The sequence below is a fragment of the Erinaceus europaeus genome, chromosome 7 (genome assembly GCF_950295315.1).
Source record: "Erinaceus europaeus chromosome 7, mEriEur2.1, whole genome shotgun sequence".
Classification (NCBI taxonomy): Eukaryota; Metazoa; Chordata; class Mammalia; order Eulipotyphla; family Erinaceidae; genus Erinaceus; species Erinaceus europaeus.
This window is the reverse complement of record NC_080168.1, coordinates 118316003-118325812: the sequence shown is the minus strand read 5'-3', so window position 1 is coordinate 118325812 and position 9810 is coordinate 118316003.

The following is a 9810-nucleotide window of genomic DNA, read 5'->3' as shown; positions in this document are numbered from 1 at the left end:
GCACCACCATTTGGTCCCCTTCACTCTCTTTTTTATGCTTCTCTTTTACCTGATAATTTATTTTCTTTTCTGTTTTTGTTACTGCTAGGACTTTATCACTCTGGGTTGTCTTTTTCAGAGAGAGACAGTGACAGAGAGAAGGAGAGGAAAAGATGCCACACTACCTAAACTTCCCTCAATGCTTTCAGAGTCGAATTCAAATCCTGTTCACTTATTTTCAGTAGTGAAAATCTCAAAAATATGAAACAGTTATTTTTTATAGTATCATGTTACAAACTCTGAAAAGAATGCTTCTAATATTTTTTCTCATTAAGTCTGATGCTATAGTTTATACTGGTCTAGATCTGAGGCAGTTTTTTATTATTTGTACAGCATCTATATTGTCAAATAATGTGGCATACAATATTATTCAGTCTCTCTAAGCCCCTTTTTTTTTTTCTTTGATCTACCAATCTCAATGTCTGGGGGTCAGTGCTAATTGTAGTCTGGAGAGTTCTATGCTTTTCTACAGTCTTGTCCACTTGGTTATTTAGGCTTCCACACGCCATAGAGTGCTTGCTGACTCCCATGGGGTTAACATTTCAAAAGGCATAGGTCAAATGGGAACCATGTAATTTTTAGAACATATTCTTGGAAATCACATACCTTAGTACCTTTGCTATATCCTAATTCTTGAAGCAGTGAAAAGAAACCAGCATATGAAGGCAGGAAATATAAATTCCTCTCTTAAGGCCGTAAGAAGTCATTGAAGTCAGTCTAGTGGGCTGACCTGTATTCATCCCAAATTCACTCATCTCTAGTACCTCATTTGTAACTGTATTTTGGGACAGAATCTTTAAAGAGGTAATGAAGGTTATAGGAGGCCATTATGGTGGATCCTAACCTAATATAAATGGAACCCAGAAAAAAAAGGATGAGTGGAATAAAGGCACACTTGTTGTTATGAAGACAGAGAAAGAACATGGATACCCTTCTACCATCTACAGAGTTAAGTCCCAAGAGAAATCAACCCTGTCTATAACTCACCTAGTATTTTTCACTTTCAGAATTGTGAGACAGTATATTTCTACAGCTTGTATCTTTAAGCCTGTGGTACTTTATTATGGCAACCCTAGGAAGCTATTATTCTGGCTGCATTGCAGAAGGAAAATGTTGGATGACAGCTCTTGTGACCATTTAGGAATATATTTCAGAACTCACATTCAGAAAGCAGGAATAAACAAATATGATCTAACATTTTTAATACAAAAATATTAAGAATTTTCTCATGGCAAAATTAAATTATCAGAAAGATTAATTGAATTAGTAGAGAAATTAGTTGATACATAGAGCACACACAAAGGAGTCATCTCAGTAATAGAAATCTCTGGAGGGAAAGTGAGTACAATTAATTCTAAAACATTAAATATAATGCTCAGAGGGCCAGGTAGTGGCACACCTGGTTGAGCGTACATGTTACAGTGAGCAAGGACCTGGGTTTGAGCCTCTAGTCCCTACCTGCAAAGGGAAAGCTTTGCAAGCAGTGAAGCAGTGTTTCAAGTGTCTCTTTCTCTCTCCCTATCACCCCCTTCTCTTTTGATTTCTGGATGTTTCTATCCAATAAGTAAGAAAACAATGCTCAGTTAGAATCAGAGAACATATAAATGAGACTATTACTTTCTATCTGCAATATTAGCAAAACCCAAAGTTTGAAAATACTTTGTGTTGCCAAGGCTACAGTGAAACGGACTTTGGGAAAGTTGAATGTGATTGTTACAGAGAGTAAACTGGTAGGGTCTACCAAAATGGTAAATATATTCACTCTTTGACCTACTAATCTCTGAAATGTGCCTTACAGATAATCTGGTACAACTATGAAATGACAAACATAGAAACTTACTCATTGCCATACTGTAAAAGAAAGACAGTTCAAGCAATTTGCTTATCTAAATTTAGAAAACTGATGAAGTAAGTCACAATATAACATAGCAGCTCAAAGGAGCATCATACTGTTGAAAAAAAAAATGCACAAAAAAGCCTCTCCTCAAGGGGCCGGACAGTGGTGCACCTGATTAAGTGCACACATTACAGTGCTCAAGGACCCGGGTTTAAGCCCCTGGTCCCCACCTGCAGAGGGAAAACTTCCCAAGTGGTGAAACAGGTCTTCAGGTGTCTCTCTGTCTCTCTCCTTTTCTATCTCCCTCTCCCTTCTCAGTTTCTCTCTAACTCTATCCAATAATAAAAATAATTGATTTTTTCAGAAAGCCTCTCAAATACTTAATCTGAAAAAGAAACTCATACTATATTTTAAGTGAAAAATTAAATACAGAGAAATGCATATAGTTTGTTATTTTTCAAGAAAGAGGGGTAAATAAAATACATCTTTCCATTGCTATTTCTTGTGCTTGGAGAAGCACTGGAAATACAGGTGAAAATCTAAAAGTCTATCTAAGCATGAGAAAAGGGTTCAAGGATATTGATGGAAGAGAAGAATCTCAATGGAACACTTTTCCATTATTTCAATGCCCAAGTCGCATAAACTACTTAAATAGTCAGCTCAATTTAAGAAGACTGGGAGAGAGCACACTGCAACATTCTATCACAAACGATATGGAATTTAAGAACTTGGGAAGACAAATGTGTTCTATGTACAAGTATGGAATATACTGCATTCATTCAGCTATTTCAGTTAATTTTGAATGTCAATTATCATTGTTAGCAACCAAGGAGTAGTTAATATTTGACAGTATTTGTTAAATGTATCCAACTTCTTCCTTCCTTCTTTTCTTTTTTCTCCTACCTTTCAACAAGGACCTTTTAATATCTTAAGGGGAAAAGTTTGAGGTATTTAATTCTATACAGTAAAACGTCATGTTAATAAAATGTTCAACCAGGCGTAAACTATGGAATAATAAATCTCTGTGATTATTTACTTAAATTGAAGGTTAAACATCATGGTATTCCTTCAACATGTCCTTAGTAGAACTTGATCATCTGTCCAACAAAAACAAGGAGTCAATTTTAAAGTCCTGGGTCTAAGAAAATGTTATTTTCTACATTGAACAGTTGTAATGAATAAAGTTTTTGAGCTTGTCATTCACAGAAAGGATGGGAATTCCAGGAAGTACATTTACATCTTGCTTAAGATGGTACAGTACACTACTAACACTGAGTCTTTTTCTGGGTTCTCTCTTGAGAATTCCTTTACTTTTCCCATTCCTTGAATAAATGCCACATACTGAGTACCCATTTATTGGGGAAACTGACGATCCTTCCTAGCCGACTGAATCCACATGGATCCCAATCACTTTCAAAGCCAGCAACAAGCAGACATCAGGCTCAACCTGACGCTGTTGACTGGCTATGGAAGAAGGGCAAACGCTAGAAGAAGAACTTGTACTTACTGTAGCTTCATACTAGCTTCTGACATTGGGTGTGGCAAGTCTTCACTTGCTAGTTAGTTATCCTTAGCAGTCTCCTCGTTGTTCTTGGAAATTTACTACAAAAATTGGTATCAAATTCCATGAAAAACTGTTGATATTCTGATTAAATTGTGTTTTTATTCATAGGTCATAGTGAAGGGTGTGAATTAATTCACATTATTTATCTTATATACATTAATGAGGTTTAAAATTTTTTTCTCTGATAAGACCTTACATGCCATATATTAGATCTAGCTAAGTACTAGAGAGTACTTAAGTACTGAAAAACTCTGAGAGTTTTTCAAATAGTCTTTTCTATTTGAACAGTTTCAGCAATTTTATATTTTCTGGTATACACACATGTACCCCAAAAGAATTTTATTCAATAATTCTTACCAAGATTCTCTTCTAAAATCTCACTCACACTATAATTTTCTCATTTTCTAAATGAATAACTCTATCACACATAAACAATGACAACTGACTTTTCTTTTCCAGTACTGGCATGTATTTGCAATGTGTCTACAAAATACAAAGGAGGTGGCTAATAGATGGTTCCGTTGGTATAATGCACATGTTGTCATGCATGAGGACTCAGGTTCAATCCCTGGATCACCACATGGGAGATCCTGCATGAGGCAAGCTTCTAGTGCTATGGTATCTCTTCTCTGTCTCTCTGTCTCCTACAACTCCTGGGAGTAGTGCAGACACACAACCCCAGCAATAACCCTGGTAGAAATAAATAAATAAATAAATAAATAAATAAATAAAGTACACAAATAAGTCTTAAAATAATAGTAATATTGGGTCATGGGAAAAGTCCTGATATATTGTTCTGCTTTTCTATGCAACAATATGTCATGACTTTTCCATGTCTTTTCCTTTTCATTAATCTGCGTCTCTCAGGATGGTTGACATAGAAACTCACAAAACCTTTGACTTTCATCACCCTAAATTAATGATACCATAGTTTTTCCCTGTATAGTTGAAAGGAAGAAGTCTAACAGTGAATTCGTGTCCTTGTTTGATATATGCTTCTATCCTTGAACCAACCACTATAAGCACATTAATTACCCCATCACCTGCAGTAAACATTAGTGTTTATGTCCATGCAATTTGAATGTACTTTGATAGGAAGGGTGTACTTCTATTCTTTTTTTTTTAGACTTTTATCTATTAAATTGAGAAAGAACCAGAGCATCACTCTAATGTAATGCAGGGATCAAACTTGGAACCTCATGCCCCAGAGTCTAACATCTTATTCACAGTGCCGCCTCTGGGGTTGCTCAAATTTATATTTCACTGTCTCCATTAGAATTGGGACCCTGATATGAACTCAGGTTGACTAGTTCCTTACCCTTGTCCACCCAGATTTGCATTTTTATTGTTGTTTTTTGTTGTTGTTGTTGCTGCTGAGATTTTAGAGATAAATTTTCTCCCTATATTCCATATGCTAAGTAATAGTCTGACTAACCTTCCACATAACACATACTAACACTTGGCAGGTTATACCTAGGAGTGCTTCCACTGACTCATTTCCTCTCCTCTTTTTCTTCCTCTTCCTTCCTAGCCCCCTCCCTTTTTTGATACTAGAGTAATCACTGGGGTTCAGGGCTTTCAGAAAGACTACACCACTAAACCACTAGTAGGTTTCATAGAAGCCACCACCCCAACCCCTGTTTTTTGTTGTTGTTGTTGTTGTTGTTTGTTTGCTTGCTTTATTTTTGTTTTTTTGTTTTTTTTTTTTAATAGGGCAAGACTGAAACAGAAACAGAGAGAAGGAAAGACACCAGCATCATTACTCTGGTGGTCACCAGGGATTTGAGCCCTGGTCCTTGAGCATGGTCTTTGGTACATGTAGTCTACTAGAGCTCTCCTACTGCTTTTGAACCATGTATAAGACCGAATCTCTTAGCATTACCCTCCAAAGTTAAGTAAAACTATGTCAGGTTCACTACATCATTAATTGGAATAATGACCTACATTAAGATTTGAGCACAGCCATGCTTCGTAAAGGGAGATTCCTTTCTCTTATCCACTCTAGTGACAGATTATTTCTGGTAGAGAAAATATAAAGCGTGTTATCAAGGGAACTTTCTCCTCCTCCTCCTCCTCCTTCTTATCTATCTGTCTGTTCATTTAGTGTATTTATTTTTTCCTTTCTATTTTTATTTGCTAGGACAATGAGAAATTAAGAGGAGGGGGTGATAAAGAGGGAGAGAGAAAGATAGAAACTTGCAGACCTGCTTCACCACTCACATGTGAAGGGTCACCTCTGCATATGGGGAACAAGGGCTCTTCCACAGCCAGACTCCCCAGGATTTTTTTTCTAGTTATTCAACTTAGTAAATTATAACCAAAGACTTCTGGAATTTATATACTAATAAGTGAGGGGCTATTTAAACTATCTGCATCTCTTATTTTTCTATTTGTAAAAAAAATGTATACTATTACTCATCTCTAAAATTATTTTCAGAATTAAAACTCTAGAAATGATAAATGTATACACCTAAATGTAAAGTTTGACCTGTTACAAGGATTGTGGAAAAATTGTAAAAAAAAAAAAAAAAAGATGAAGAAAGAAAAATTTGTTATTGTTTTCAATTCAGAAACATGCCTTAGAAAATAAATATAACATAAATAAGGACAAACAAAGTTGGTCATTGTTGTTACAGAGCCTCACTGCTCTAGATTGAGTTTTTCATAGAGACAAAGAGAAAGACACCACAGGACCGAAGCATGCCCTAGTATAGTAAAGGTCATACTGAAACATGGCTTCATGGGTCAAATGTATAACAAAGCAGATGCACTATCCTGGTTTCTAATACAGAAATTAAATAATGAATAGATTGGAGTTTTTTCAGGAGATAAAACTCCATTCACAGAACATACACATGGGCATTATAATCTCAAATTATTTATAACTAAAGTAGTTATGCATAAATATTCATTTAGATGTAAGTACCCTATGTACACACATTCAAAGAAAAAATGACTTTTCAGTCTCAGGGATAAACTTCACAAAGAAAATCTGCAATCGGGCTTTCAGAAGCCTTAATTGTGAGGCTCAACTGAATCCATCATTTAGTCAGCATTCAGGTTTGCTCCTCCATGTATTTATTTATGGTCATGGTAAAATTCGAAGTGAATCATTATCAAGTAAACAGACACTCCCCCTTCCCCACATGAAAGGTTTGAATTTGATGCTTATGCTGGTGAAATTGAATCTTTGCATAACCAGAATATTACCAGTAAATAATAAAATAAGTTATTTTTTGTAAACATTTCATAAATATTAAGTGTTCTCAATGTAGTTGATAGCTGCAGAGACTTTACACTTTTGTTTTCCTGAAAGATCAGCAGTCAGTTAGAGGCTGGCTAATGAGAAGAAAATGTGGATTGGGAGGTTTTAACTTATCTGCTGAGAGGGCCTGCTGTGTTCTCCTGGGCACTCCCAAAGAGAAGAGAGAGGTGTCAAATATTTGTCTGTCGCCTAATGCTGGGCTCAGTAATAGTCACTGGAGTTCTAGGATTCCTAAACTGGGTTAGAGCAGGCCTATCATGAATTCTTAATTCTCTAGGAAAATAAATAAGGTGCTTGAACTGACATTAGGCAAAAAGATTAACCAGAACAAATGTAAATAGGGGACCCCCCCAAAAAAAAAAGTATCAGGTTGAATCTGCAAACTTCCCCCAACAGCCTGTACGAAATCCTTCTAAATATCAGAGTTTCAACTTAATAGACATAATTTTAGACATGACAGTTCAGTCCTTAAGAAAGTCTTAATAATTAGACATTTGGGAAAAAAAAAAGGATAATAGCAGTGTTTGTCTATTTCAGAATTCTAGTATATGTAATCCTATTGTCATGTAATGTTAAAATGTGTCATGTCATAGTTTTAAATAAACTAACATTTCTTTATTATTTTAACAAAGAATTTTACTTCTATGCCAATCATTGGCAATTTATAGAATTATAAAATATTTTCCTTGAGGCCAAGTGGCAGTTCACTTGGCTAAGCTTACATGCTACTATGTGCAAGGAACAGGGTTCAGACCCATCCCCCCCAACTGCAGGGAGAAAGTTTCACAAGCTCTAAAGCAATGCTATAAATGTCTCTCTTTCTCACTCTCACACTATCTCCCCATTCCATCTCTGTCTCTAGCCAATAAGTAATAAAAAGATAGAATTTAAAATAACTAAATAAAAATATTTTCCTCATACAACTGATCAGTCAGATGGTACAACAGAGTCATTTTCCTTTCTTTCTTTCTTCTTCTTCTTCTTTTTTTTTTTAATCTGTAGGATCATCCTAGTGATTGACAGGAAATGACTGAGGGTGAGAAAATACTTAGGAGTCAGTATATACACAGGATAATACGCAGATCCCAGTAATCCAAAGTAAAGACCATGCCAAGAAGCCGATAGCAGTGAGTCAGGAAGCAGCACCTGAGATAACAGTAAGAGCTAACATTGGAGCAGCTCATTAGTTGCCAGAAAACATCCTCTAAGGACTTTCCATACAATATCCTCAGGGCAATCCCCAGGCATTGATTTAATTACCACTCCCATTGTACAGAGGAGGAAACCAAGGTGCTCATGCATCAAGTATCGTCCTCCAAATCCACAGCAACAGAGACAAAGGATTTGTCCAAGTATACACTGAACTCTAGCAAGGAGTACAGAGTTTGCTTTCACAGCCAAGCAACCATGGGAATTAAAGAATAATACAGGTCCCAGATTTCTCAGATGACTGCATGGAGTTAAGCTAGTATGAAAAATAAACATTAGAAGAGAAAGAGCTAGGTTGGAGGGGGGTGTGGCTAATTCACTTTTACTTTTTGTTTTGCTTTTAATTTGAAGATCTTATAAATCTGTAACCAGGTTGTGTAGCATACCGTTACTGGCCTTTCAGAGTCTTACTCACACCACAGAAAGGGTTCTTGACAGTTGGGTTAGCAAAGAGGCTCACATGGTGGGAGAACGCCCAATTTACTTGTGTATTTTGCAGACCTGAGCTTGGTCTCCACGGCACTGCAGGGAATTTCAGTGCTATGATACCTTCCCTCTGGCTCTCTATCTAAAAAATAGATGGGAACAGTGAAACTCAGGAGGTTTGGGGGTGGGGGATTGAGAGAAGACACTGTCAGAGCATTAATGTAAAATTTATTGACTGGGGAAATGGTTCAAAAGGTAGAGCACAGGACTTGTCTATCTAAAGTTCCAGGTAATATCCCTGGTGCTGAATGTGAATTAGAGCTGAAAATGTAGGCTCATAAAAGTCCCATAACCTCATTTAGACCAAGAAAAAAAAAGTTATATTAAATAATATTAAGCAGCATGTAATGTGCAGATGGGAAGATTCCATCCCAAATCTATCTACCTCTAGGGTCTTTTCTCATTCTCCTATATTTTTTTACTTGTTTATTTCTTTTTTTTTATTTTTTTATTTATAAAATGGAAATATTGACAAGATCATAGGATAAGAGGGGTACAATTCCACACAATTCTCACCACAGAACTCCCTATCCCATCCCCTACCCCCACCCTTCACCTCACCACACACACACTTGAAAGTTTTCCTATTCTTTATCCCTCTGGAAGAATGGACCCAGGATCATTATGGGGTGCAGAAAGTGGATCTCATTCTTCTTTTAAATTTTTTTGTGGTCCGGGAGGTGGCACAGTGATAAGGCTTTGGACTCTCAAGCACGAGGTCCTGAGTTCAATCCCCAGCAGCACATTTGCCAGAGTGATGTCTGGTTCTTTTTCTCTCCTCCTATCTTTTTCATGAATAAATAAATAAAATCTTTAAAAAAAATTTTTTCTAGGTCTCTCCATGTAGTCTCCTCAGGTCAAGCAAGTCCAAGTCCATTTCATGTCCCTGTGAATATTAGTTCTTATTATTTTAATATGTGGAGGTTGGTGTTGGAAGCTTGGGAAACCAGAGGAAGGATGGGGACCTTTTAATCCTTTCTTGCAAGTGTCCATTTTGAAGGCTGCACATCCTTTTAATTCCATTTTTTAAAAGGCATGCAGGCCTTTTAGTTATTTGTTTTATTTTTATTGTAGGCATGGATCCATTTCCTGGGATGTTGCTAGATGGTCTCCTTCTAGGCGAATCATCTATTGTTTTTCCAGGTACCTCAGTGGGGTTGGAAACACCAATTCTCAGGCCCTTAGGTTGGCTCATCTCATGTAAATGACCTTTTATTGTTTTTCAAGTATGGAGGTTGGGCATGCTTGGTTGTGACTGGTGTTCTGGCTCCTCTCTCAGGTGAAACTCTATCTCATATAAAATAATTTTAAAATTACTGAGAAGTGTGAGCATAGTTTATTAGGCAAGTAAGGAAATAAAGGTAAAGTACAATTCCAGGTACACAAAGTGAACCATGGATTGGACGTGTG